This window comes from Anomaloglossus baeobatrachus, chromosome 1, assembly GCF_048569485.1.
Source record: "Anomaloglossus baeobatrachus isolate aAnoBae1 chromosome 1, aAnoBae1.hap1, whole genome shotgun sequence".
NCBI classification, from domain to species: Eukaryota; Metazoa; Chordata; class Amphibia; order Anura; family Aromobatidae; genus Anomaloglossus; species Anomaloglossus baeobatrachus.
In genome coordinates this window covers 284,908,832-284,933,267 of record NC_134353.1, presented here as the reverse complement: position 1 = coordinate 284,933,267, position 24,436 = coordinate 284,908,832, and the positions used below count along the sequence as shown (strand labels likewise).

Here is a 24,436-nt window from a genome sequence, read left to right as displayed (position 1 = left end):
GAGAAAAAATCTGAGAAATATCAACATAAAGTGCTAAGGATCTTTAAGATTTTGTGTATCTTGAGGTTTATTTTATGAGATTTTCCACCTCCCTCTTCTTACTGATAGTGCAGCAGAGAACAACATGATTGTGACAGACAGGATTGAGGATCCAGAGGGTTCTCATTGGCTTTGTCCTTGGACTAATCTGGTTTGTGGAAATGTCTGAATTGTGACAGAGGGACATAGTGAAAATGAAAAAAAAAAAAACATGATTGTAATGTAACAGAAACCTGTCAGAAGTGGGATTTGAACCCACACCTCAAGTAGAAACTGCGACCTGAACGCAGCGCCTTGGACCGCTCGGCCATCCTGACAAGCACAACCGTGGAAAATTCACACTTTCTAAAAACAAACACATTTTTTGTTTGGCCCCAAAAAAATGCAAATTTTGAACTGAAAATGTATTAACGCCTTTGAGTTTGCCTTGCAATGCTGTAGCTTTAACTTTGTAGGTTGCTGAAATAGCTCAGTTGGGAGAGCGTTAGACTGAAGATCTAAAGGTCCCTGGTCCGATCCCGGGTTTCAGCACGCTGTTTTTAAGTATGAGTGATTTGAGATAAAGTTCTTTCTCCATATGCATTTAGCAAGATTTTCATTCTTTGTGAAGTGCAGATATACCTGAAAAAACAGTTTTAAGTATCTCTTTTCAGAACAGTCACTAATGCGAAAAGAAAATGAAAGTAGTTATACTGAAAAATTAAGTTGAAGTCGAAGTAGTATGGAGGAAATCGGAGAAAAAATCTGAGAAATATCAACATAAAGTGCTAAGGATCTTTAAGATTTTGTGTATCTTGAGGTTTATTTTATGAGATTTTCCACCTTCCTCTCCTTACTGATAGTGCAGCAGAGAACAACATGATTGTGACAGACAGGATTGAGGATCCAGAGGGTTCTCATTGGTTTTGTCCTTGGACTAATCTGGTTTGTGGAAATGTCTGAATTGTGACAGAGGGACATAGTGAAAATGAAAAAAAAACAAAACATGGTTGTAATGTAACAGAAACCTGTCAGAAGTGGGATTCGAACCCACGCCTCAAGTAGAGACTGCGACCTGAACGCAGCGCCTTGGACTGCTCGGCCATCCTGACAAGCACAACTGTGGAAAATTCACACTTTCTAAAAACAAACACATTTTTTGTTTGGCCCCAAAAAAATGCAAATTTTGAACTGAAAATGTATTAACGCCTTTGAGTTTGCCTTGCAATGCTGTAGCTTTAACTTTGTAGGTTGCTGAAATAGCTCAGTTGGGAGAGCATTAGACTGAAGATCTAAAGGTCCCTGGTCCGATCCCGGGTTTCAGCACGCTGTTTTTAAGTATGAGTGATTTGAGATAAAGTTCTTTCTCCATATGCATTTAGCAAGATTTTCATTCTTTGTGAAGTGCAGATATACCTGAAAAAAACAGTTTTAAGTATCTCTTTTCAGAACAGTCACTAATGCGAGAAGAAAATGAAAGTAGTTATACTGAAAAATTAAGTTGAAGTCGAAGTAGTATGGAGGAAATCAGAAAACAAAATCTGAGAAATATCAACATAAAGTGCTAAGGATCTTTAAGATTTTGTGGATCTTGAGGTTTATTTTATGAGATTTTTCACCTCCCTCTTCTTACTGATAGTGCAGCAGAGAACAACATGATTGTGACAGACAGGATTGAGGATCCAGAGGGTTCTCATTGGCTTTGTCCTTGGACTAATCTGGTTTGTGGAAATGTCTGAATTGTGACAGAGGGACATAGTGAAAATGAAAAAAAAAAAACATGATTGTAATGTAACTGAAACCTGTCAGAAGTGGGATTCGAACCCACGCCTCAAGTAGAGACTGCGATCTGTACGCAGCGCCTTGGACCGCTCGGCCATCCTGACAAGAACAACTGTGGAAAATTCACACTTTCTAAAAACAAACACATTTTTTGTTTGGCCCCAAAAAAAGGCAAATTTTGAACTGAAAATTTATTAACGCCTTTGAGTTTGCCTTGCAATGCTGTAGCTTTAACTTTGTAGGTTGCTGAAATAGCTCAGTTGGGAGAGCGTTAGACTGAAGATCTAAAGGTCCCTGGTCCGATCCCACGTTTCAGCACGCTGTTTTTAAGTATGAGTGATTTGAGATAAAGTTCTTTCTCCATATGCATTTAGCAAGATTTTCATTCTTTGTGAAGTGCAGATATACCTGAAAAAAACAGTTTTAAGTATCTCTTTTCAGAACAGTCACTAATGCGAGAAGAAAATGAAAGTAGTTATACTGAAAAATTAAGTTGAAGTCGAAGTAGTATGGAGGAAATCAGAAAAAAAAATCTGAGAAATATCAACATAAAGTGCTAAGGATCTTTAAGATTTTGTGGATCTTGAGGTTTATTTTATGAGATTTTTCACCTCCCTCTTCTTACTGATAGTGCAGCTGAGAACAACATGATTGTGACAGACAGGATTGAGGATCCAGAGGGTTCTCATTGGCTTTGTCCTTGGACTAATCTGGTTTGTGGAAATGTCTGAATTGTGACAGAGGGACATAGTGAAAATGAAAAAAAAAAAACATGATTGTAATGTAACTGAAACCTGTCAGAAGTGGGATTCGAAACCACGCCTCAAGTAGAGACTGCGACCTGAACGCAGCGCCTTGGACCGCTCGGCCATCCTGACAAGCACAACTGTGGAAAATTCACACTTTCTAAAAACAAACACATTTTTTGTTTGGCCCCAAAAAAAGGCAAATTTTGAACTGAAAATTTATTAACGCCTTTGAGTTTGACTTGCAATGCTGTAGCTTTAACTTTGTAGGTTGCTGAAATAGCTCAGTTGGGAGAGCGTTAGACTGAAGATCTAAAGGTCCCTGGTCCGATCCCGGGTTTCAGCACGCTGTTTTTAAGTATGAGTGATTTGAGATAAAGTTCTTTCTCCATATGCATTTAGCAAGATTTTCATTCTTTGTGAAGTGCAGATATACCTGAAAAAAACAGTTTTAAGTATCTCTTTTCAGAACAGTCACTAATGCGAGAAGAAAATGAAAGTAGTTATACTGAATAATTAAGTTGAAGTCGAAGTAGTATGGAGGAAATCAGAAAAAAAATCTGAGAAATATCAACATAAAGTGCTAAGGATCTTTAAGATTTTGTGTATCTTGAGGTTTATTTTATGAGATTTTTCACCTCCCTCTTCTTACTGATAGTGCAGCTGAGAACAACATGATTGTGACAGACAGGATTGAGGATCCAGAGGGTTCTCATTGGCTTTGTCCTTGGACTAATCTGGTTTGTGGAAATGTCTGAATTGTGACAGAGGGACATAGTGAAAATGAAAAAAAAAAAAACATGATTGTAATGTAACAGAAACCTGTCAGAAGTGGGATTCGAACCCATGCCTCAAGTAGAGACTGCGACCTGAACGCAGCGCCTTGGACCGCTCGGCCATCCTGACAAGCACAACTGTGGAAAATTCACACTTTCTAAAAACAAACACATTTTTTGTTTGGCCCCAAAAAAATGCAAATTTTGAACTGAAAATGTATTAACGCCTTTGAGTTTGCCCTGCAATGCTGTAGCTTTAACTTTGTAGGTTGCTGAAATAGCTCAGTTGGGAGAGCGTTAGACTGAAGATCTAAAGGTCCCTGGTCCGATCCCCGGTTTCAGCACGCTGTTTTTAAGTATGAGTGATTTGAGATAAAGTTCTTTCTCCATATGCATTTAGCAAGATTTTCATTCTTTGTGAAGTGCAGATATACCTGAAAAAAACAGTTTTAAGTATCTCTTTTCAGAACAGTCACTAATGCGAGAAGAAAATGAAAGTAGTTATACCGAAAAATTAAGTTGAAGTCGAAGTAGTATGGAGGAAATCAGAAAAAAAATCTGAGAAATATCAACATAAAGTGCTAAGGATCTTTAAGATTTTGTGTATCTTGAGGTTTATTTTATGAGATTTTTCACCTCCCTCTTCTTACTGATAGTGCAGCAGAGAACAACATGATTGTGACAGACAGGATTGAGGATCCAGAGGGTTCTCATTGGCTTTGTCCTTGGACTAATCTGGTTTGTGGAAATGTCTGAATTGTGACAGAGGGACATAGTGAAAATGAAAAAAAAAAACATGATTGTAACGTAACAGAAACCTGTCAGAAGTGGGATTCGAACCCACGCCTCAAGTAGAGACTGCGACCTGAACACAGCGCCTTGGACCGCTCGGCCATCCAGACAAGCACAACTATGGAAAATTCACACTTTCTAAAAACAAACACATTTTTTGTTTGGCCCCAAAAAAAGACAAATTTTGAACTGAAAATTTATTAACGCCTTTGAGTTTGACTTGCAATGCTGTAGCTTTAACTTTGTAGGTTGCTGAAATATCTCAGTTGGGAGAGCGTTAGACTGAAGATCTAAAGGTTCCTGGTCTGATCCCGGGTTTCAGCATGCTGTTTTTAAGTATGAGTGATTTGAGATAAAGTTCTTTCTCCATATGCATTTAGCAAGATTTTCATTCTTTGTGAAGTGCAGATATACCTGAAAAAAACAGTTTTAAGTATCTCTTTTCAGAACAGTCACTAATGCGAGAAGAAAATGAAAGTAGTTATACTTAAAAATTAAGTTGAAGTCGAAGTAGTATGGAGGAAATCAGAAAAAAAATCTGAGAAATATCAACATAAAGTGCTAAGGATCTTTAAGATTTTGTGTATCTTGAGGTTTATTTTATGAGATTTTTCACCTCCCTCTTCTTACTGATAGTGCAGCAGAGAACAACATGATTGTGACAGACAGGATTGAGGATCCAGAGGGTTCTCATTGGCTTTGTCCTTGGACTAATCTGGTTTGTGGAAATGTCTGAATTGTGACAGAGGGACATAGTGAAAATGAAAAAAAAAAAAACATGATTGTAATGTAACAGAAACCTGTCAGAAGTGGGATTTGAACCCACGCCTCAAGTAGAGACTGCGACCTGTACGCAGCGCCTTGGACCGCTCGGCCATCCTGACAAGCACAACTGTGGAAAATTTACACTTTCTAAAAAGAAACACATTTTTTGTGTGGCCCCAAAAAAAGGCAAATTTTGAACTGAAAATGTATTAACGCCTTTGAGTTTGCCTTGCAATGCTGTAGCTTTAATTTTGTAGGTTGCTGAAATAGCTCAGTTGGGAGAGCATTAGACTGAAGATCTAAAGGTCCCTGGTCCGATCCCGGGTTTCAGCACGCTGTTTTTAAGTTTGAGTGATTTGAGATAAAGTTCTTTCTCTATATGCATTTAGCAAGATTTTCATTCTTTGTGAAGTGCAGATATACCTGAAAAAAACAGTTTTAAGTATCTCTTTTCAGAACAGTCACTAATGCGAGAAGAAAATGAAAGTAGTTATACTGAAAAATTAAGATGAAGTCGAAGTAGTATGGAGGAAATCGGAGAAAAAATCTGAGAAATATCAACATAAAGTGCTAAAGATCTTTAAGATTTTGTGTATCTTGAGGTTTATTTTATGAGATTTTCCACCTCCCTCTTCTTACTGATAGTGCAGCAGAGAACAACATGATTGTGACAGACAGGATTGAGGATCCAGAGGGTTCTCATTGGCTTTGTCCTTGGACTAATCTGGTTTGTGGAAATGTCTGAATTGTGACAGAGGGACATAGTGAAAATGAAAAAAAAAAAAAACATGATTGTAATGTAACAGAAACCTGTCAGAAGTGGGATTCGAACCCACGCCTCAAGTAGAGACTGCGACCTGAACTCAGCGCCTTGGACCGCTCGGCCATCCTGACAAGAACAACTGTGGAAAATTCACACTTTCTAAAAACAAACACATTTTTTGTTTGGCCCCAAAAAAATGTAAATTTTGAACTGAAAATGTATTAACGCCTTTGAGTTTGCCTTGCAATGCTGTAGCTTTAACTTTGTAGGTTGCTGAAATAGCTCAGTTGGGAGAACGTTAGACTGAAGATCTAAAGGTCCCTGGTCCGATCCCGGGTTTCAGCACGCTGTTTTTAAGTATGAGTGATTTGAGATAAAGTTCTTTCTCCATATGCATTTAGCAAGATTTTCATTCTTTGTGAAGTGCAGATATACCTGAAAAAAACAGTTTTAAGTATCTCTTTTCAGAACAGTCACTAATGCGAGAAGAAAATGAAAGTAGTTATACTGAAAAATTAAGTTGAAGTCGAAGTAGTATGGAGGAAATCAGAAAAAAAATCTGAGAAATATCAACATAAAGTGCTAAGGATCTTTAAGATTTTGTGTATCTTGAGGTTTATTTTATGAGATTTTTCACCTCCCTCTTCTTACTGATAGTGCAGCTGAGAACAACATGATTGTGACAGACAGGATTGAGGATCCAGAGGGTTCTCATTGGCTTTGTCCTTGGACTAATCTGGTTTGTGGAAATGTCTGAATTGTGACAGAGGGACATAGTGAAAATGAAAAAAAAAAAACATGATTGTAACGTAACAGAAACCTGTCAGAAGTGGGATTCAAACCCACGCCTCAAGTAGAGACTGCGACCTGAACACAGCGCCTTGGACCGCTCGGCCATCCAGACAAGCACAACTATGGAAAATTCACACTTTCTAAAAACAAACACATTTTTTGTTTGGCCCCAAAAAAAGGCAAATTTTGAACTGAAAATTTATTAACGCCTTTGAGTTTGACTTGCAATGCTGTAGCTTTAAATTTGTAGGTTGCTGAAATATCTCAGTTGGGAGAGCGTTAGACTGAAGATCTAAAGGTCCCTGGTCTGATCCCGGGTTTCAGCATGCTGTTTTTAAGTATGAGTGATTTGAGATAAAGTTCTTTCTCCATATGCATTTAGCAAGATTTTCATTCTTTGTGAAGTGCAGATATACCTGAAAAAAACAGTTTTAAGTATCTCTTTTCAGAACAGTCACTAATGCGAGAAGAAAATGAAAGTAGTTATACTTAAAAATTAAGTTGAAGTCGAAGTAGTATGGAGGAAATCAGAAAAAAAATCTGAGAAATATCAACATAAAGTGCTAAGGATCTTTAAGATTTTGTGTATCTTGAGGTTTATTTTATGAGATTTTTCACCTCCCTCTTCTTACTGATAGTGCAGCAGAGAACAACATGATTGTGACAGACAGGATTGAGGATCCAGAGGGTTCTCATTGGCTTTGTCCTTGGACTAATCTGGTTTGTGGAAATGTCTGAATTGTGACAGAGGGACATAGTGAAAATGAAAAAAAAAAAAACATGATTGTAATGTAACAGAAACCTGTCAGAAGTGGGATTCGAACCCACGCCTCAAGTAGAGACTGCAACCTTAACTCAGCGCCTTGGACCGCTCGGCCATCCTGACAAGAACAACTGTGGAAAATTCACACTTTCTAAAAACAAACACATTTTTTGTTTGGCCCCAAAAAAATGTAAATTTTGAACTGAAAATGTATTAACGCCTTTGAGTTTGCCTTGCAATGCTGTAGCTTTAATTTTGTAGGTTGCTGAAATAGCTCAGTTGGGAGAGCATTAGACTGAAGATCTAAAGGTCCCTGGTCCGATCCCGGGTTTCAGCACGCTGTTTTTAAGTATGAGTGATTTGAGATAAAGTTCTTTCTCCATATGCATTTAGCAAGATTTTCATTCTTTGTGAAGTGCAGATATACCTGAAAAAAACAGTTTTAAGTATCTCTTTTCAGAACAGTCACTAATGCGAGAAGAAAATGAAAGTAGTTATACTGAAAAATTAAGTTGAAGTCGAAGTAGTATGGAGGAAATCGGAGAAAAAATCTGAGAAATATCAACATAAAGTGCTAAGGATCTTTAAGATTTTGTGTATCTTGAGGTTTATTTTATGAGATTTTCCACCTCCCTCTTCTTACTGATAGTGCAGCAGAGAACAACATGATTGTGACAGACAGGATTGAGGATCCAGAGGGTTCTCATTGGCTTTGTCCTTGGACTAATCTGGTTTGTGGAAATGTCTGAATTGTGACAGAGGGACATAGTGAAAATGAAAAAAAAAAAACATGATTGTAATGTAACAGAAACCTGTCAGAAGTGGGATTCGAACCCACGCCTCAAGTAGAGACTGCGACCTGAACTCAGCGCCTTGGACCGCTCGGCCATCCTGACAAGAACAACTGTGGAAAATTCACACTTTCTAAAAACAAACACATTTTTTGTTTGGCCCCAAAAAAATGTAAATTTTGAACTGAAAATGTATTAACGCCTTTGAGTTTGCCTTGCAATGCTGTAGCTTTAACTTTGTAGGTTGCTGAAATAGCTCAGTTGGGAGAACGTTAGACTGAAGATCTAAAGGTCCCTGGTCCGATCCCGGGTTTCAGCATGCTGTTTTTAAGTATGAGTGATTTGAGATAAAGTTCTTTCTACATATGCATTTAGCAAGATTTTCATTCTTTGTGAAGTGCAGATATACCTGAAAAAAACAGTTTTAAGTATCTCTTTTCAGAACAGTCACTAATGCGAGAAGAAAATGAAAGTAGTTATACTGAAAAATTAAGTTGAAGTCGAAGTAGTATGGAGGAAATCAGAAAAAAAATTCTGAGAACTATCAACATAAAGTGCTAAAGATCTTTAAGATTTTGTGTATCTTGGGGTATATTTTATGAGATTTTTCACCTCCCTCTTCTTACTGATAGTGCAGCAGAGAACAACATGATTGTGACAGACAGGATTGAGGATCCAGAGGGTTCTCATTGGCTTTGTCCTTGGACTAATCTGGTTTGTGGAAATGTCTGAATTGTGACAGAGGGACATAGTGAAAATGAAAAAAAAACAAAACATGATTGTAATGTAACAGAAACCTGTCAGAAGTGGGATTCGAACCCACGCCTTAAGTTGAGAATGCGACCTGAACGCAGCGCCTTGGACCGCTCGGCCATCCTGACAAGCACAACTGTGGAATATTCACACTTTCTAAAAACAAACACATTTTTTGTTTGGCCCCAAAAAAAGGCAAATTTTGAACTGAAAATGTATTAACACCTTTGAGTTTGCCTTGCAATGCTGTAGCTTTAACTTTGTAGATTGCTGAAATAGCTCAGTTGGGAGAGCGTTAGACTGAAGATCTAAAGGTCCCTGTTCCGATCCCGGGTTTCAGCACACTGTTTTTAAGTATGAGTGATTTGAGATAAAGTTCTTTCTCCATATGCATTTAGCAAGATTTTCATTCTTTGTGAAGTGCAGATATACCTGAAAAAAACAGTTTTAAGTATCTCTTTTCAGAACAGTCACTAATGCGAGAAGAAAATGAAAGTAGTTATACTGAAAAATTAAGTTGAAGTCGAAGTAGTATGGAGAAAATCGGAGAAAAAATCTGAGAAATATCAACATAAAGTGCTAAGGATCTTTAAGATTTTGTGTATCTTGGGGTTTATTTTATGAGATTTTCCACCTCCCTCTTCTTACTGATAGTGCAGCAGAGAACAACATGATTGTGACAGACAGGATTGAGGATCCAGAGGGTTCTCATTGGCTTTGTCCTTGGACTAATCTGGTTTGTGGAAATGTCTGAATTGTGACAGAGGGACATAGTGAAAATGAAAAAAAAAACAAAATATGATTGTAATGTAACAGAAACCTGTCAGAAGTGGGATTCGAACCCACGCCTCAAGTAGAGACTGCGACCTGAACGCAGCGCCTTGGACCGCTCGGCCATCCTGACAAGCACAACTGTGGAAAATTTACACTTTCTAAAAAGAAACACATTGTTTGTTTGGCCCCAAAAAAAGGCAAATTTTGAACTGAAAATGTATTAACGCCTTTGAGTTTGCCTTGCAATGCTGTAGCTTTAATTTTGTAGGGTGCTGAAATAACTCAGTTGGGAGAGCATTAGACTGAAGATCTAAAGGTCCCTGGTCCGATCCCGGGTTTCAGCACGCTGTTTTTAAGTATGAGTGATTTGAGATAAAGTTCTTTCTCCATATGCATTTAGCAAGATTTTCATTCTTTGTGAAGTGCAGATATACCTGAAAAAAACAGTTTTAAGTATCTCTTTTCAGAACAGTCACTAATGCGAGAAGAAAATGAAAGTAGTTATACTGAAAAATTAAGTTGAAGTCGAAGTAGTATGGAGGAAATCGGAGAAAAAATCTGAGAAATATCAACATAAAGTGCTAAGGATCTTTAAGATTTTGTGTATCTTGAGGTTTATTTTATGAGATTTTCCACCTCCCTCTTCTTACTGATAGTGCAGCAGAGAACAACATGATTGTGACAGACAGGATTGAGGATCCAGAGGGTTCTCATTGGCTTTGTCCTTGGACTAATCTGGTTTGTGGAAATGTCTGAATTGTGACAGAGGGACATAGTGAAAATGAAAAAAAAAAAAACATGATTGTAATGTAACAGAAACCTGTCAGAAGTGGGATTTGAACCCACGCCTCAAGTAGAGACTGCGACCTGTACGCAGCGCCTTGGACCGCTCGGCCATCCTGACAAGCACAACTGTGGAAAATTTACACTTTCTAAAAAGAAACACATTTTTTGTGTGGCCCCAAAAAAAGGCAAATTTTGAACTGAAAATGTATTAACGCCTTTGAGTTTGCCTTGCAATGCTGTAGCTTTAATTTTGTAGGTTGCTGAAATAGCTCAGTTGGGAGAGCATTAGACTGAAGATCTAAAGGTCCCTGGTCCGATCCCGGGTTTCAGCACGCTGTTTTTAAGTATGAGTGATTTGAGATAAAGTTCTTTCTCCATATGCATTTAGCAAGATTTTCATTCTTTGTGAAGTGCAGATATACCTGAAAAAAACAGTTTTAAGTATCTCTTTTCAGAACAGTCACTAATGCGAGAAGAAAATGAAAGTAGTTATACTGAAAAATTAAGTTGAAGTCGAAGTAGTATGGAGGAAATCGGAGAAAAAATCTGAGAAATATCAACATAAAGTGCTAAGGATCTTTAAGATTTTGTGTATCTTGAGGTTTATTTTATGAGATTTTCCACCTCCCTCTTCTTACTGATAGTGCAGCAGAGAACAACATGATTGTGACAGACAGGATTGAGGATCCAGAGGGTTCTCATTGGCTTTGTCCTTGGACTAATCTGGTTTGTGGAAATGTCTGAATTGTGACAGAGGGACATAGTGAAAATGAAAAAAAAAAAACATGATTGTAATGTAACAGAAACCTGTCAGAAGTGGGATTCGAACCCACGCCTCAAGTAGAGACTGCGACCTGAACTCAGCGCCTTGGACCGCTCGGCCATCCTGACAAGAACAACTGTGGAAAATTCACACTTTCTAAAAACAAACACATTTTTTGTTTGGCCCCAAAAAAATGTAAATTTTGAACTGAAAATGTATTAACGCCTTTGAGTTTGCCTTGCAATGCTGTAGCTTTAACTTTGTAGGTTGCTGAAATAGCTCAGTTGGGAGAACGTTAGACTGAAGATCTAAAGGTCCCTGGTCCGATCCCGGGTTTCAGCACGCTGTTTTTAAGTATGAGTGATTTGAGATAAAGTTCTTTCTACATATGCATTTAGCAAGATTTTCATTCTTTGTGAAGTGCAGATATACCTGAAAAAAACAGTTTTAAGTATCTCTTTTCAGAACAGTCACTAATGCGAGAAGAAAATGAAAGTAGTTATACTGAAAAATTAAGTTGAAGTCGAAGTAGTATGGAGGAAATCAGAAAAAAAATTCTGAGAAATATCAACATAAAGTGCTAAAGATCTTTAAGATTTTGTGTATCTTGGGGTTTATTTTATGAGATTTTTCACCTCCCTCTTCTTACTGATAGTGCAGCAGAGAACAACATGATTGTGACAGACAGGATTGAGGATCCAGAGGGTTCTCATTGGCTTTGTCCTTGGACTAATCTGGTTTGTGGAAATGTCTGAATTGTGACAGAGGGACATAGTGAAAATGAAAAAAAAACAAAACATGATTGTAATGTAACAGAAACCTGTCAGAAGTGGGATTCGAACCCACGCCTTAAGTTGAGAATGCGACCTGAACGCAGCGCCTTGGACCGCTCGGCCATCCTGACAAGCACAACTGTGGAATATTCACACTTTCTAAAAACAAACACATTTTTTGTTTGGCCCCAAAAAAAGGCAAATTTTGAACTGAAAATGTATTAACACCTTTGAGTTTGCCTTGCAATGCTGTAGCTTTAACTTTGTAGATTGCTGAAATAGCTCAGTTGGGAGAGCGTTAGACTGAAGATCTAAAGGTCCCTGTTCCGATCCCGGGTTTCAGCACACTGTTTTTAAGTATGAGTGATTTGAGATAAAGTTCTTTCTCCATATGCATTTAGCAAGATTTTCATTCTTTGTGAAGTGCAGATATACCTGAAAAAAACAGTTTTAAGTATCTCTTTTCAGAACAGTCACTAATGCGAGAAGAAAATGAAAGTAGTTATACTGAAAAATTAAGTTGAAGTCGAAGTAGTATGGAGAAAATCGGAGAAAAAATCTGAGAAATATCAACATAAAGTGCTAAGGATCTTTAAGATTTTGTGTATCTTGGGGTTTATTTTATGAGATTTTCCACCTCCCTCTTCTTACTGATAGTGCAGCAGAGAACAACATGATTGTGACAGACAGGATTGAGGATCCAGAGGGTTCTCATTGGCTTTGTCCTTGGACTAATCTGGTTTGTGGAAATGTCTGAATTGTGACAGAGGGACATAGTGAAAATGAAAAAAAAAACAAAATATGATTGTAATGTAACAGAAACCTGTCAGAAGTGGGATTCGAACCCACGCCTCAAGTAGAGACTGCGACCTGAACGCAGCGCCTTGGACCGCTCGGCCATCCTGACAAGCACAACTGTGGAAAATTTACACTTTCTAAAAAGAAACACATTTTTTGTTTGGCCCCAAAAAAAGGCAAATTTTGAACTGAAAATGTATTAACGCCTTTGAGTTTGCCTTGCAATGCTGTAGCTTTAATTTTGTAGGTTGCTGAAATAGCTCAGTTGGGAGAGCATTAGACTGAAGATCTAAAGGTCCCTGGTCCGATCCCGGGTTTCAGCACGCTGTTTTTAAGTATGAGTGATTTGAGATAAAGTTCTTTCTCCATATGCATTTAGCAAGATTTTCATTCTTTGTGAAGTGCAGATATACCTGAAAAAAACAGTTTTAAGTATCTCTTTTCAGAACAGTCACTAATGCGAGAAGAAAATGAAAGTAGTTATACTGAAAAATTAAGTTGAAGTCGAAGTAGTATGGAGGAAATCGGAGAAAAAATCTGAGAAATATCAACATAAAGTGCTAAGGATCTTTAAGATTTTGTGTATCTTGAGGTTTATTTTATGAGATTTTCCACCTCCCTCTTCTTACTGATAGTGCAGCAGAGAACAACATGATTGTGACAGACAGGATTGAGGATCCAGAGGGTTCTCATTGGCTTTGTCCTTGGACTAATCTGGTTTGTGGAAATGTCTGAATTGTGACAGAGGGACATAGTGAAAATGAAAAAAAAACAAAACATGATTGTAATGTAACAGAAACCTTTCAGAAGTGGGATTCGAACCCTCGCCTCAAGTAGAAACTGCGAACTGAACGCAGCGCCTTGGACCGCTCGGCCATCCTGACAAGCACAACTGTGGAAAATTCACACTTTCTAAAAACAAACACATTTTTTGTTTGGCCCCAAAAAAAGGCAAATTTTGAAATGAAAATTTATTAACGCCTTTGAGTTTGCCTTGCAATGCTGTAGCTTTAACTTTGTAGGTTGCTGAAATAGCTCAGTTGGGAGAGCGTTAGACTGAAGATCTAAAGGTCTCTGGTCAGATCCCGGGTTTCAGCACGCTGTTTTTAAGTATGAGGGTATGTGCGCACGTTGCTTTTTACCTGCTTTTTACCTGCTTTTTTGCTGCTTTTTCTTCTGCGCTGTTTAATGCCAAAATGGATGTGTTCTTCTATTCAAGCAAAGTCTATGGGAATTTGGGTTTCTTGTTCACACTATGTTGTTCAAAATGCTGCCTTTTTGTGGCAGAACTTTGGTCAAAAACTCAGCTTTTCAAAGAAGCAACATGTCAATTGTTTTTGCCATTTGGGTTTTGCACTGCAAAGCTGAGTTTTTGACCAAAGTTCTGCCACAAAAAGGCAGCATTTTGAACAACATAGTGTGAACAAGAAACCCAAATTCCCATAGACTTTGCTTGAATAGAAGAACACATCCATTTTGGCATTAAACAGCGCAGAAGAAAAAGCAGCAAAAAAGCAGGTAAAAAGCAGGTAAAAAGCAACGTGCGCACATACCCTTAGTGATTTGAGATAAAGTTCTTTCTCCATATGCATTTAGCAAGATTTTCATTCTTTGTGAAGTGCAGATATACCTGAAAAAAACAGTTTTAAGTATCTCTTTTCAGAACAGTCACTAATGCGAGAAGAAAATGAAAGTAGTTATACTGAAAAATTAAGTTGAAGTCGAAGTAGTGTGGAGGAAATCAGAAAAAAAATCTGAGAAATATCAACATAAAGTGCTAAGGATCTTTAAGATTTTGTGTATCTTGAGGTTTATTTTATGAGATTTTTCACCATCCTCTTCTTACTGATAGTGCAGCAGAGAACAACATGATTGTGACAGACAGGATTGAGGATCCAGAGGGTTCTCATTGGCTTTGTCCTTGGACTAATCTGGTTTGTGGAAATGTCTGAATTGTGACAGAGGAACATAGTGAAAATGAAAAAAAAACAAAACATGATTGTAATGTAACAGAAACCTGTCAAAAGTGGGATTTGAACACACGCCTCAAGTAGAGACTGCGACCTGAACGCAGCGCCTTGGACCGCTCGGCCATCCTGACAAGCACAACTGTGGAAAATTCACACTTTCTAAAAACAAACATTTTTTGTTTGGCCCCAAAAAAGGCAAATTTTGAACTGAAAATTTATTAACGCCTTTGAGTTTGCCTTGCAATGCTGTAGCTTTATCTTTGTAGGTTGCTGAAATAGCTCAGTTGGGAGAGCGTTAGACTGGAGATCTAAAGGTCCCTGGTCCGATCCCGGGTTTCAGCACACTGTTTTTAAGTATGAGTGATTTGAGATAAAGTTCTTTCTCCATATGCATTTAGCAAGATTTTCATTCTTTGTGAAGTGCAGATATACCTGAAAAAAACAGTTTTAAGTATCTCTTTTCAGAACAGTCACTAATGCGAGAAGAAAATGAAAGTAGTTATACTGAAAAATTAAGTTGAAGTCGAAGTAGTATGGAGAAAATCGGAGAAAAAATCTGAGAAATATCAACATAAAGTGCTAAGGATCTTTAAGATTTTGTGTATCTTGGGGTTTATTTTATGAGATTTTCCACCTCCCTCTTCTTACTGATAGTGCAGCAGAGAACAACATGATTGTGACAGAAAGGATTGAGGATCCAAAAGGTTCTCATTGGCTTTGTCCTTGGACTAATCTGGTTTGTGGAAATGTCTGAATTGTGACAGAGGAACATAGTGAAAATGAAAAAAAAAACAAAACATGATTGTAATGTAACAGAAACCTGTCAGAAGTGGGATTCGAACACACGCCTCAAGTAGAGACTGCGACCTGAACGCAGCGCCTTGGACCGCTCGGCCATCCTGACAAGCACAACTGTGGAAAATTCACACTTTCTAAAAACAAACACATTTTTTGTTTGGCCCCAAAAAAAGGCAAATTTTGAACTGAAAATTTATTAACGCCTTTGAGTTTGCCTTGCAATGCTGTAGCTTTATCTTTGTAGGTTGCTGAAATAGCTCAGTTGGGAGAGCGTTAGACTGGAGATCTAAAGGTCCCTGGTCCGATCCCGGGTTTCAGCACACTGTTTTTAAGTATGAGTGATTTGAGATAAAGTTCTTTCTCCATATGCATTTAGCAAGATTTTCATTCTTTGTGAAGTGCAGATATACCTGAAAAAAACAGTTTTAAGTATCTCTTTTCAGAACAGTCACTAATGCGAGAAGAAAATGAAAGTAGTTATACTGAAAAATTAAGTTGAAGTCGAAGTAGTATGGAGGAAATCAGAAAAAAAATCTGAGAAATATCAACATAAAGTGCTAAGGATCTTTAAGATTTTGTGTATCTTGAGGTTTATTGTATGAGATTTTTCACCTCCCTCTTCTCACTGATAGTGCAGCAGAGAACAACATGATTGTGACAGACAGGATTGAGGATCCAGAGGGTTCTCATTGGCTTTGTCCTTGGACTAATCTGGTTTGTGGAAATGTCTGAATTGTGACAGAGGGACATAGTGAAAATGAAAAAAAAACAAAACATGATTGTAATGTAACAGAAACCTGTCAGAAGTGGGATTCGAACCCACGCCTCAAGTAGAGACTGCGACCTGAACGCAGCGCTTTGGACCGCTCGGCCATCCTGACAAGCACAACTGTGGAAAATTCACACTTTCTAAAAAGAAACACATTTTTTGTTTGGCCCCAAAAAAAGGCAAATTTTGAACTGAAGATGTATTAACGCCTTTGAGTTTGCCTTGCAATGCTGTAGCTTTAATTTTGTAGGTTGCTGAAATAGCTCAGTTGGGAGAGCGTTAGACTGAAGACCTAAAGGTCCCTGGTCCGATCCCGGGTTTCAGCACGCTGTTTTTAAGTATGAGTGATTTGAGATAAAGTTCTTTCTCCATATGCATTTAGCAAGATTTTCATTCTTTGTGAAGTGCAGATATACCTGAAAAAAACAGTTTTAAGTATCTCTTTTCAGAACAGTCACTAATGCGAGAAGAAAATGAAAGTAGTTATACTGAAAAATTAAGTTGAAGTCGAAGTAGTATGGAGGAAATCGGAGAAAAAATCTGAGAAATATCAACATAAAGTGCTAAGGATCTTTAAGATTTTGTGTATCTTGAGGTTTATTTTATGAGATTTTCCACCTCCCTCTTCTTACTGATAGTGCAGCAGAGAACAACATGATTGTGACAGACAGGATTGAGGATCCAGAGGGTTCTCATTGGCTTTGTCCTTGGACTAATCTGGTTTGTGGGAATGTCTGAATTGTGACAGAGGGACATAGTGAAAATGAAAAAAAAACAAAACATGATTGTAATGTAACAGAAACCTTTCAGAAGTGGGATTCGAACCCTCGCCTCAAGTAGAGACTGCGACCTGAACGCAGCGCCTTGGACCGCTCGGCCATCCTGACAAGCACAACTGTGGAAAATTCACACTTTCTAAAAACAAACACATTTTTTGTTTGGCCCCAAAAAAAGGCAAATTTTGAACTGAAAATGTATTAACGCCTTTGAGTTTGCCTTGCAATGCTGTAGCTTTAACTATGTAGGTTGCTGAAATAGCTCAGTTGGGAGAGCGTTAGACTGAAGATCTAAAGGTCCCTGGTCAGATCCCGGGTTTCAGCACGCTGTTTTTAAGTATGAGTGATTTGAGATAAAGTTCTTTCTCCATATGCATTTAGCAAGATTTTCATTCTTTGTGAAGTGCAGATATACCTGAAAAAAACAGTTTTAAGTATCTCTTTTCAGAACAGTCACTAATGCGAGAAGAAAATTAAAGTAGTTATACTGAAAAATTAAGTTGAAGTCGAAGTAGTGTGGAGGAAATCGGAAAAAAAATCTGAGAAATATCAACATAAAGTGCTAAGGATCTTTAAGATTTTGTGTATCTTGAGGTTTATTTTATGAGATTTTCCACCTCCCTCTTCTTATTGATAGTGCAGCAGAGAACAACATGATTGTGACAGACAGGATTGAGGATCCAGAGGGTTCTCATTGGCTTTGTCCTTGGACTAATCTGGTTTGTTGAAATGTCTGAATTGTGACAGAGGGACATAGTGAAAATGAAAAAAAAACAAAACATGATTGTAATGTAACAGAAACCTTTCAGAAGTGGGATTCGAACCCTCGCCTCAAGTAGAGACTGCGACCTGAATGCAGCGCCTTGGACCGCTCGGCCATCCTGACAAGCACAACTGTGGAAAATTCACACTTTCTAAAAACAAACACATTTTTTGTTTGGCCCCAAAAAAAAGCAAATTTTGAACTGAAAATGTATTAACGCCTTTGAGTTTGCCTTGCAATGCTGTAGCTTTAACTTTGTAGGTTGCTGAAATAGCTCAGTTGGGAGAGCATTAGACTGAAGATCTAAAGGTCCCCGGTCCGATCCCGGGTTTCAGCACACTGTTTTTAAGTATGAGTGATTTGAGATAAAGTTCTTTCTCCATATACATTTAGCAAGATTTTCATTCTTTGTGAAGTGCAGATATACCTGAAAATACAGTTTTAAGTATCTCTTTTCAGAACAGTCACTAATGCGAGAAGAAAATGAAAGTAGTTATACTGAAAAATTAAGTTGAAGTCGAAGTAGTATGGAGGAAATCAGAAAAAAAATCAGAGAAATATCAACATAAAGTGCTAAGGATCTTTAAGATTTTGTGTATCTTGAGGTTTATTTTATGAGATTTTCCACCTCCCTCTTCTTACTGATAGTGCAGCAGAGAACAACATGATTGTGACAGACAGGATTGAGGATCCAGAGGGTTCTCATTGGCTTTGTCCTTGGACTAATCTGGTTTGTGGAAATGTCTGAATTGTGACAGAGGGACATAGTGAAAATGAAAAAAAAACAAAACATGATTGTAATGTAACAGAAACCTGTCAGAAGTGGGATTCGATCACACGCCTCAAGTAGAGACTGCGACCTGAACGCAGCGCCTTGGACCGCTCGGCCATCCTGACAAGCACAACTGTGGAAAATTCACACTTTCTAAAAACAAACACATTTTTTGTTTGGCCCCAAAAAAAGGCAAATTTTGAACTGAAAATGTATTAACGCCTTTGAGTTTGCCTTGCAATGCTGTAGCTTTAATTTTGTAGGTTGCTGAAATAGCTCAGTTGGGAGAGCGTTAGACTGAAGATCTAAAGGTCCCTGGTCCGATCCCGGGTTTCAGCACGCTGTTTTTAAGTATGAGTGATTTGAGATAAAGTTCTTTCTCCATATGCATTTAGCAAGATTTTCATTCTTTGTGAAGTGCAGATATACCTGAAAAAAACAGTTTTAAGTATCTCTTTTCAGAACAGTCACTAATGCGAGAAGAAAATGAAAGTAGTTATACTGAAAAATTAAGTTGAAGTCGAAGTAGTATGGAGGAAATCAGAAAAAAAATCAGAGAAATATCAACATAAAGTGCTAAGGATCTTTAAGATTTTGTGTATCTTGAGGTTTATTTTATGAGATTTTCCACCTCCCTCTTCTTACTGATAGTGCAGCAGAGAACAACATGATTGTGACAGACAGGATTGAGGATCCAGAGGGTTCTCATTGGCTTTGTCCTTGGACTAATCTGGTTTGTGGAAATGTCTGAATTGTGACAGAGGGACATAGTGAAAATGAAAAAAAAACAAAACATGATTGTAATGTAACAGAAACCTGTCAGAAGTGGGATTCGATCACACGCCTCAAGTAGAGACTGCGACCTGAACGCAGCGCCTTGGACCGCTCGGCCATCCTGACAAGCACAACTGTGGAAAATTCACACTTTCTAAAAACAAACACATTTTTTGTTTGGCCCCAAAAAAAGGCAAATTTTGAACTGAAAATGTATTAACGCCTTTGAGTTTGCCTTGCAATGCTGTAGCTTTAACTTTGTAGGTTGCTGAAATAGCTCAGTTGGGAGAGCGTTAGACTGAAGATCTAAAGGTCCCTGGTCCGATCCCGGGTTTCAGCACGCTGTTTTTAAGTATGAGTGATTTGAGATAAAGTTCTTTCTCCATATGCATTTAGCAAGATTTTCATTCTTTGTGAAGTGCAGATATACCTGAAAAAAACAGTTTTAAGTATCTCTTTTCAGAACAGTCACTAATGCGAGAAGAAAATGAAAGTAGTTATACTGAAAAATTAAGTTGAAGTCGAAGTAGTATGGAGGAAATCAGAAAAAAAATCTGAGAAATATCAACATAAAGTGCTAAGGATCTTTAAGATTTTGTGTATCTTGAGGTTTATTTTATGAGATTTTTCACCTCCCTCTTCTTACTGATAGTGCAGCAGAGAACAACATGATTGTGACAGACAGGATTGAGGATCCAGAGGGTTCTCATTGGCTTTGTCCTTGGACTAATCTGGTTTGTGGAAATGTCTGAATTGTGACAGAGGGACATAGTGAAAATGAAAAAAAAAAAAACCATGATTGTAATGTAACAGAAACCTGTCAGAAGTGGGATTCGAAACCACGCCTCAAGTAGAGACTGCGACCTGAACGCAGCGCCTTGGACCGCTCGGCCATCCTGACAAGCACAACTGTGGAAAATTCACACTTTCTAAAAACAAACCCATTTTTTGTTTGGCCCCAAAAAAATGCAAATTTTGAACTGAAAACGTATTAACGCCTTTGAGTTTGCCTTGCAATGCTGTAGCTTTAACTTTGTAGGTTGCTGAAATAGCTCAGTTGGGAGAGCGTTAGACTGAAGATCTAAAGGTTCGTGGTCCGATCCCGGGTTTCAGCACGCTGTTTTTAAGTATGAGTGATTTGAGATAAAGTTCTTTCTCCATATGCTTTTAGCAAGATTTTCATTCTTTGTGAAGTGCAGATATACCTGAAAAAAACAGTTTTAAGTATCTCTTTTCAGAACAGTCACTAATGCGAGAAGAAAATGAAAGTATTTATACTGAAAAATTAAGTTGAAGTCGAAGTAGTATGGAGGAAATCAGAAAAAAAATCTGAGAAATATCAACATAAAGTGCTAAGGATCTTTAAGATTTTGTGTAACTTGAGGTTTATTTTATGAGATTTTTCACCTCCCTCTTCTTACTGATAGTGCAGCAGAGAACAACATGATTGTGACAGACAGGATTGAGGATCCAGAGGGTTCTCATTGGCTTTGTCCTTGGACTAATCTGGTTTGTGGAAATGTCTGAATTGTGACAGAGGGACATAGTGAAAATGAAAAAAAAACAAAACCTGATTGTAATGTAACAGAAACCTGTCAGAAGTGGGATTCGAACACACGCCTCAAGTAGAGACTGCGACCTGAACGCAGCGCCTTGGACCGCTCGGCCATCCTGACAAGCACAACTGTGGAAAATTCACACTTTCTAAAAACAAACACATTTTTTGTTTGGCCCCAAAAAAAGGCAAATTTTGAACTGAAAATGTATTAACGCCTTTGAGTTTGCCTTGCAATGCTGTAGCTTTAACTTTGTAGGTTGCTGAAATAGCTCAGTTGGGAGAGCGTTAGACTGAAGATCTAAAGGTCCCTGGTCCGATCCCGGGTTTCAGCACACTGTTTTTAAGTATGAGTGATTTGAGATAAAGTTCTTTCTCCATATGCATTTAGCAAGATTTTCATTCTTTGTGAAGTGCAGATATACCTGAAAAAAACAGTTTTAAGTATCTCTTTTCAGAACAGTCACTAATGCGAGAAGAAAATGAAAGTAGTTATACTGAAAAATTAAGTTGAAGTCGAAGTAGTATGGAGGAAATCAGAAAAAAAATCAGAGAAATATCAACATAAAGTGCTAAGGATCTTTAAGATTTTGTGTATCTTGAGGTTTATTTTATGAGATTTTTCACCTCCCTCTTCTTACTGATAGTGCAGCAGAGAACAACATGATTGTGACAGACAGGATTGAGGATCCAGAGGGTTCTCATTGGCTTTGTCCTTGGACTAATCTGGTTTGTGGAAATGTCTGAATTGTGACAGAGGGACATAGTGAAAATGAAAAAAAAACAAAACATGATTGTATTGTAACAGAAACCTGTCAGAAGTGGGATTCGATCACACACCTCAAGTAGAGACTGCGACCTGAACGCAGCGCCTTGGACCGCTCGGCCATCCTGACAAGCACAACTGTGGAAAATTCACACTTTCTAAAAACAAACACATTTTTTGTTTGGCCCCAAAAAAAGGCAAATTTTGAACTGAAAATGTATTAACGCCTTTGAGTTTGCCTTGCAATGCTGTAGCTTTAACTTTGTAGGTTGCTGAAATAGCTCAGTTGGGAGAGCGTTAGACTGAAGATCTAAAGGTCCCTGGTCCGATCCCGGGTTTCAGCACGCTGTTTTTAAGTATGAGTGATTTGAGATAAAGTTCTTTCTCCATATGCATTTAGCAAGATTTTCATTCTTTGTGAAGTGCAGATATACCTGAAAAAAACAGTTTTAAGTATCTCTTTTCAGAACAGTCACTAATGCGAGAAGAAAATGAAAGTAGTTATACTGAAAAATTAAGTTGAAGTCGAAGTAGTATGGAGGAAATCAGAAAAAAAATCTGAGAAATATCAACATAAAGTGCTAAGGATCTTTAAGATTTTGTGTATCTTGAGGTTTATTTTATGAGATTTTTCACCTCCCTCTTCTTACTGATAGTGCAGCAGAGAACAACATGATTGTGACAGACAGGATTGAGGATCCAGAGGGTTCTCATTGGCTTTGTCCTTGGACTAATCTGGTTTGTGGAAATGTCTGAATTGTGACAGAGGGACATAGTGAAAATGAAAAAAAAAAAAAACATGATTGTAATGTAACAGAAACCTTTCAGAAGTGGGATTCGAACCCTCGCCTCAAGTAGAGACTGCGACCTGAATGCAGCGCCTTGGACCGCTCGGCCATCCTGACAAGCACAACTGTGGAAAATTCACACTTTCTAAAAACAAACACATTTTTTGTTTGGCCCCAAAAAAAGGCAAATTTTGAACTGAAAATGTATTAACGCCTTTGAGTTTGCCTTGCAATGCTGTAGCTTTAACGTTGTAGGTTGCTGAAATAGCTCAGTTGGGAGAGCGTTAGACTGAAGATCTAAAGGTTCGTGGTCCGATCCCGGGTTTCAGCATGCTGTTTTTAAGTATGAGTGATTTGAGATAAAGTTCTTTCTCCATATGCTTTTAGCAAGATTTTCATTCTTTGTGAAGTGCAGATATACCTGAAAAAAACAGTTTTAAGTATCTCTTTTCAGAACAGTCACTAATGCGAGAAGAAAATGAAAGTAGTTATACTGAAAAATTAAGTTGAAGTCGAAGTAGTATGGAGGAAATCAGAAAAAAAATCTGAGAAATATCAACATAAAGTGCTAAGGATCTTTAAGATTTTGTGTAACTTGAGGTTTATTTTATGAGATTTTTCACCTCCCTCTTCTTACTGATAGTGCAGCAGAGAACAACATGATTGTGACAGACAGGATTGAGGATCCAGAGGGTTCTCATTGGCTTTGTCCTTGGACTAATCTGGTTTGTGGAAATGTCTGAATTGTGACAGAGGGACATAGTGAAAATGAAAAAAAAACAAAACCTGATTGTAATGTAACAGAAACCTGTCAGAAGTGGGATTCGAACACACGCCTCAAGTAGAGACTGCGACCTGAACGCAGCGCCTTGGACCGCTCGGCCATCCTGACAAGCACAACTGTGGAAAATTCACACTTTCTAAAAACAAACACATTTTTTGTTTGGCCCCAAAAAAAGGCAAATTTTGAACTGAAAATGTATTAACGCCTTTGAGTTTGCCTTGCAATGCTGTAGCTTTAACTTTGTAGGTTGCTGAAATAGCTCAGTTGGGAGAGCGTTAGACTGAAGATCTAAAGGTCCCTGGTCCGATCCCGGGTTTCAGCACACTGTTTTTAAGTATGAGTGATTTGAGATAAAGTTCTTTCTCCATATGCATTTAGCAAGATTTTCATTCTTTGTGAAGTGCAGATATACCTGAAAAAAACAGTTTTAAGTATCTCTTTTCAGAACAGTCACTAATGCGAGAAGAAAATGAAAGTAGTTATACTGAAAAATTAAGTTGAAGTCGAAGTAGTATGGAGGAAATCAGAAAAAAAATCAGAGAAATATCAACATAAAGTGCTAAGGATCTTTAAGATTTTGTGTATCTTGAGGTTTATTTTATGAGATTTTTCACCTCCCTCTTCTTACTGATAGTGCAGCAGAGAACAACATGATTGTGACAGACAGGATTGAGGATCCAGAGGGTTCTCATTGGCTTTGTCCTTGGACTAATCTGGTTTGTGGAAATGTCTGAATTGTGACAGAGGGACATAGTGAAAATGAAAAAAAAACAAAACATGATTGTAATGTAACAGAAACCTGTCAGAAGTGGGATTCGATCACACGCCTCAAGTAGAGACTGCGACCTGAACGCAGCGCCTTGGACCGCTCGGCCATCCTGACAAGCACAACTGTGGAAAATTCACACTTTCTAAAAACAAACACATTTTTTGTTTGGCCCCAAAAAAAGGCAAATTTTGAACTGAAAATGTATTAACGCCTTTGAGTTTGCCTTGCAATGCTGTAGCTTTAACTTTGTAGGTTGCTGAAATAGCTCAGTTGGGAGAGCGTTAGACTGAAGATCTAAAGGTCCCTGGTCCGATCCCGGGTTTCAGCACGCTGTTTTTAAGTATGAGTGATTTGAGATAAAGTTCTTTCTCCATATGCATTTAGCAAGATTTTCATTCTTTGTGAAGTGCAGATATACCTGAAAAAAACAGTTTTAAGTATCTCTTTTCAGAACAGTCACTAATGCGAGAAGAAAATGAAAGTAGTTATACTGAAAAATTAAGTTGAAGTCGAAGTA

The 24,436-nt window shown here is 38.0% G+C and overlaps 12 non-coding genes across 12 annotated transcripts; 10 read left to right on the top strand and 2 right to left on the bottom strand.

Annotated features, from left to right (window-relative positions):
* The first annotated feature begins 497 nt into the window (after positions 1-497).
* On the top strand, positions 498-570 carry TRNAF-GAA (transfer RNA phenylalanine (anticodon GAA)). Its single transcript has one exon. It is a non-coding gene; the product is annotated as a tRNA-Phe (tRNA).
* Positions 571-2,819: 2,249 nt separating this feature from the next.
* TRNAF-GAA (transfer RNA phenylalanine (anticodon GAA)) lies at positions 2,820-2,892 on the top strand. The gene has a single exon. It is a non-coding gene; the product is annotated as a tRNA-Phe (tRNA).
* Positions 2,893-9,562: 6,670 nt separating this feature from the next.
* Positions 9,563-9,645, bottom strand: TRNAL-CAG (transfer RNA leucine (anticodon CAG)). The gene has a single exon. It is a non-coding gene; the product is annotated as a tRNA-Leu (tRNA).
* Positions 9,646-12,661: 3,016 nt separating this feature from the next.
* TRNAL-CAG (transfer RNA leucine (anticodon CAG)) lies at positions 12,662-12,744 on the bottom strand. The gene has a single exon. It is a non-coding gene; the product is annotated as a tRNA-Leu (tRNA).
* Positions 12,745-14,874: 2,130 nt separating this feature from the next.
* On the top strand, positions 14,875-14,947 carry TRNAS-GGA (transfer RNA serine (anticodon GGA)). Its single transcript has one exon. It is a non-coding gene; the product is annotated as a tRNA-Ser (tRNA).
* A 703-nt stretch (positions 14,948-15,650) lies between these two features.
* Positions 15,651-15,723, top strand: TRNAS-GGA (transfer RNA serine (anticodon GGA)). Its single transcript has one exon. It is a non-coding gene; the product is annotated as a tRNA-Ser (tRNA).
* Positions 15,724-18,749: 3,026 nt separating this feature from the next.
* On the top strand, positions 18,750-18,822 carry TRNAF-GAA (transfer RNA phenylalanine (anticodon GAA)). The gene has a single exon. It is a non-coding gene; the product is annotated as a tRNA-Phe (tRNA).
* A 702-nt stretch (positions 18,823-19,524) lies between these two features.
* TRNAF-GAA (transfer RNA phenylalanine (anticodon GAA)) lies at positions 19,525-19,597 on the top strand. Its single transcript has one exon. It is a non-coding gene; the product is annotated as a tRNA-Phe (tRNA).
* Positions 19,598-21,074: 1,477 nt separating this feature from the next.
* Positions 21,075-21,147, top strand: TRNAF-GAA (transfer RNA phenylalanine (anticodon GAA)). The gene has a single exon. It is a non-coding gene; the product is annotated as a tRNA-Phe (tRNA).
* Positions 21,148-21,849: 702 nt separating this feature from the next.
* Positions 21,850-21,922, top strand: TRNAF-GAA (transfer RNA phenylalanine (anticodon GAA)). The gene has a single exon. It is a non-coding gene; the product is annotated as a tRNA-Phe (tRNA).
* Positions 21,923-23,399: 1,477 nt separating this feature from the next.
* TRNAF-GAA (transfer RNA phenylalanine (anticodon GAA)) lies at positions 23,400-23,472 on the top strand. The gene has a single exon. It is a non-coding gene; the product is annotated as a tRNA-Phe (tRNA).
* Positions 23,473-24,174: 702 nt separating this feature from the next.
* TRNAF-GAA (transfer RNA phenylalanine (anticodon GAA)) lies at positions 24,175-24,247 on the top strand. Its single transcript has one exon. It is a non-coding gene; the product is annotated as a tRNA-Phe (tRNA).
* The last annotated feature ends 189 nt before the right edge of the window (positions 24,248-24,436 follow it).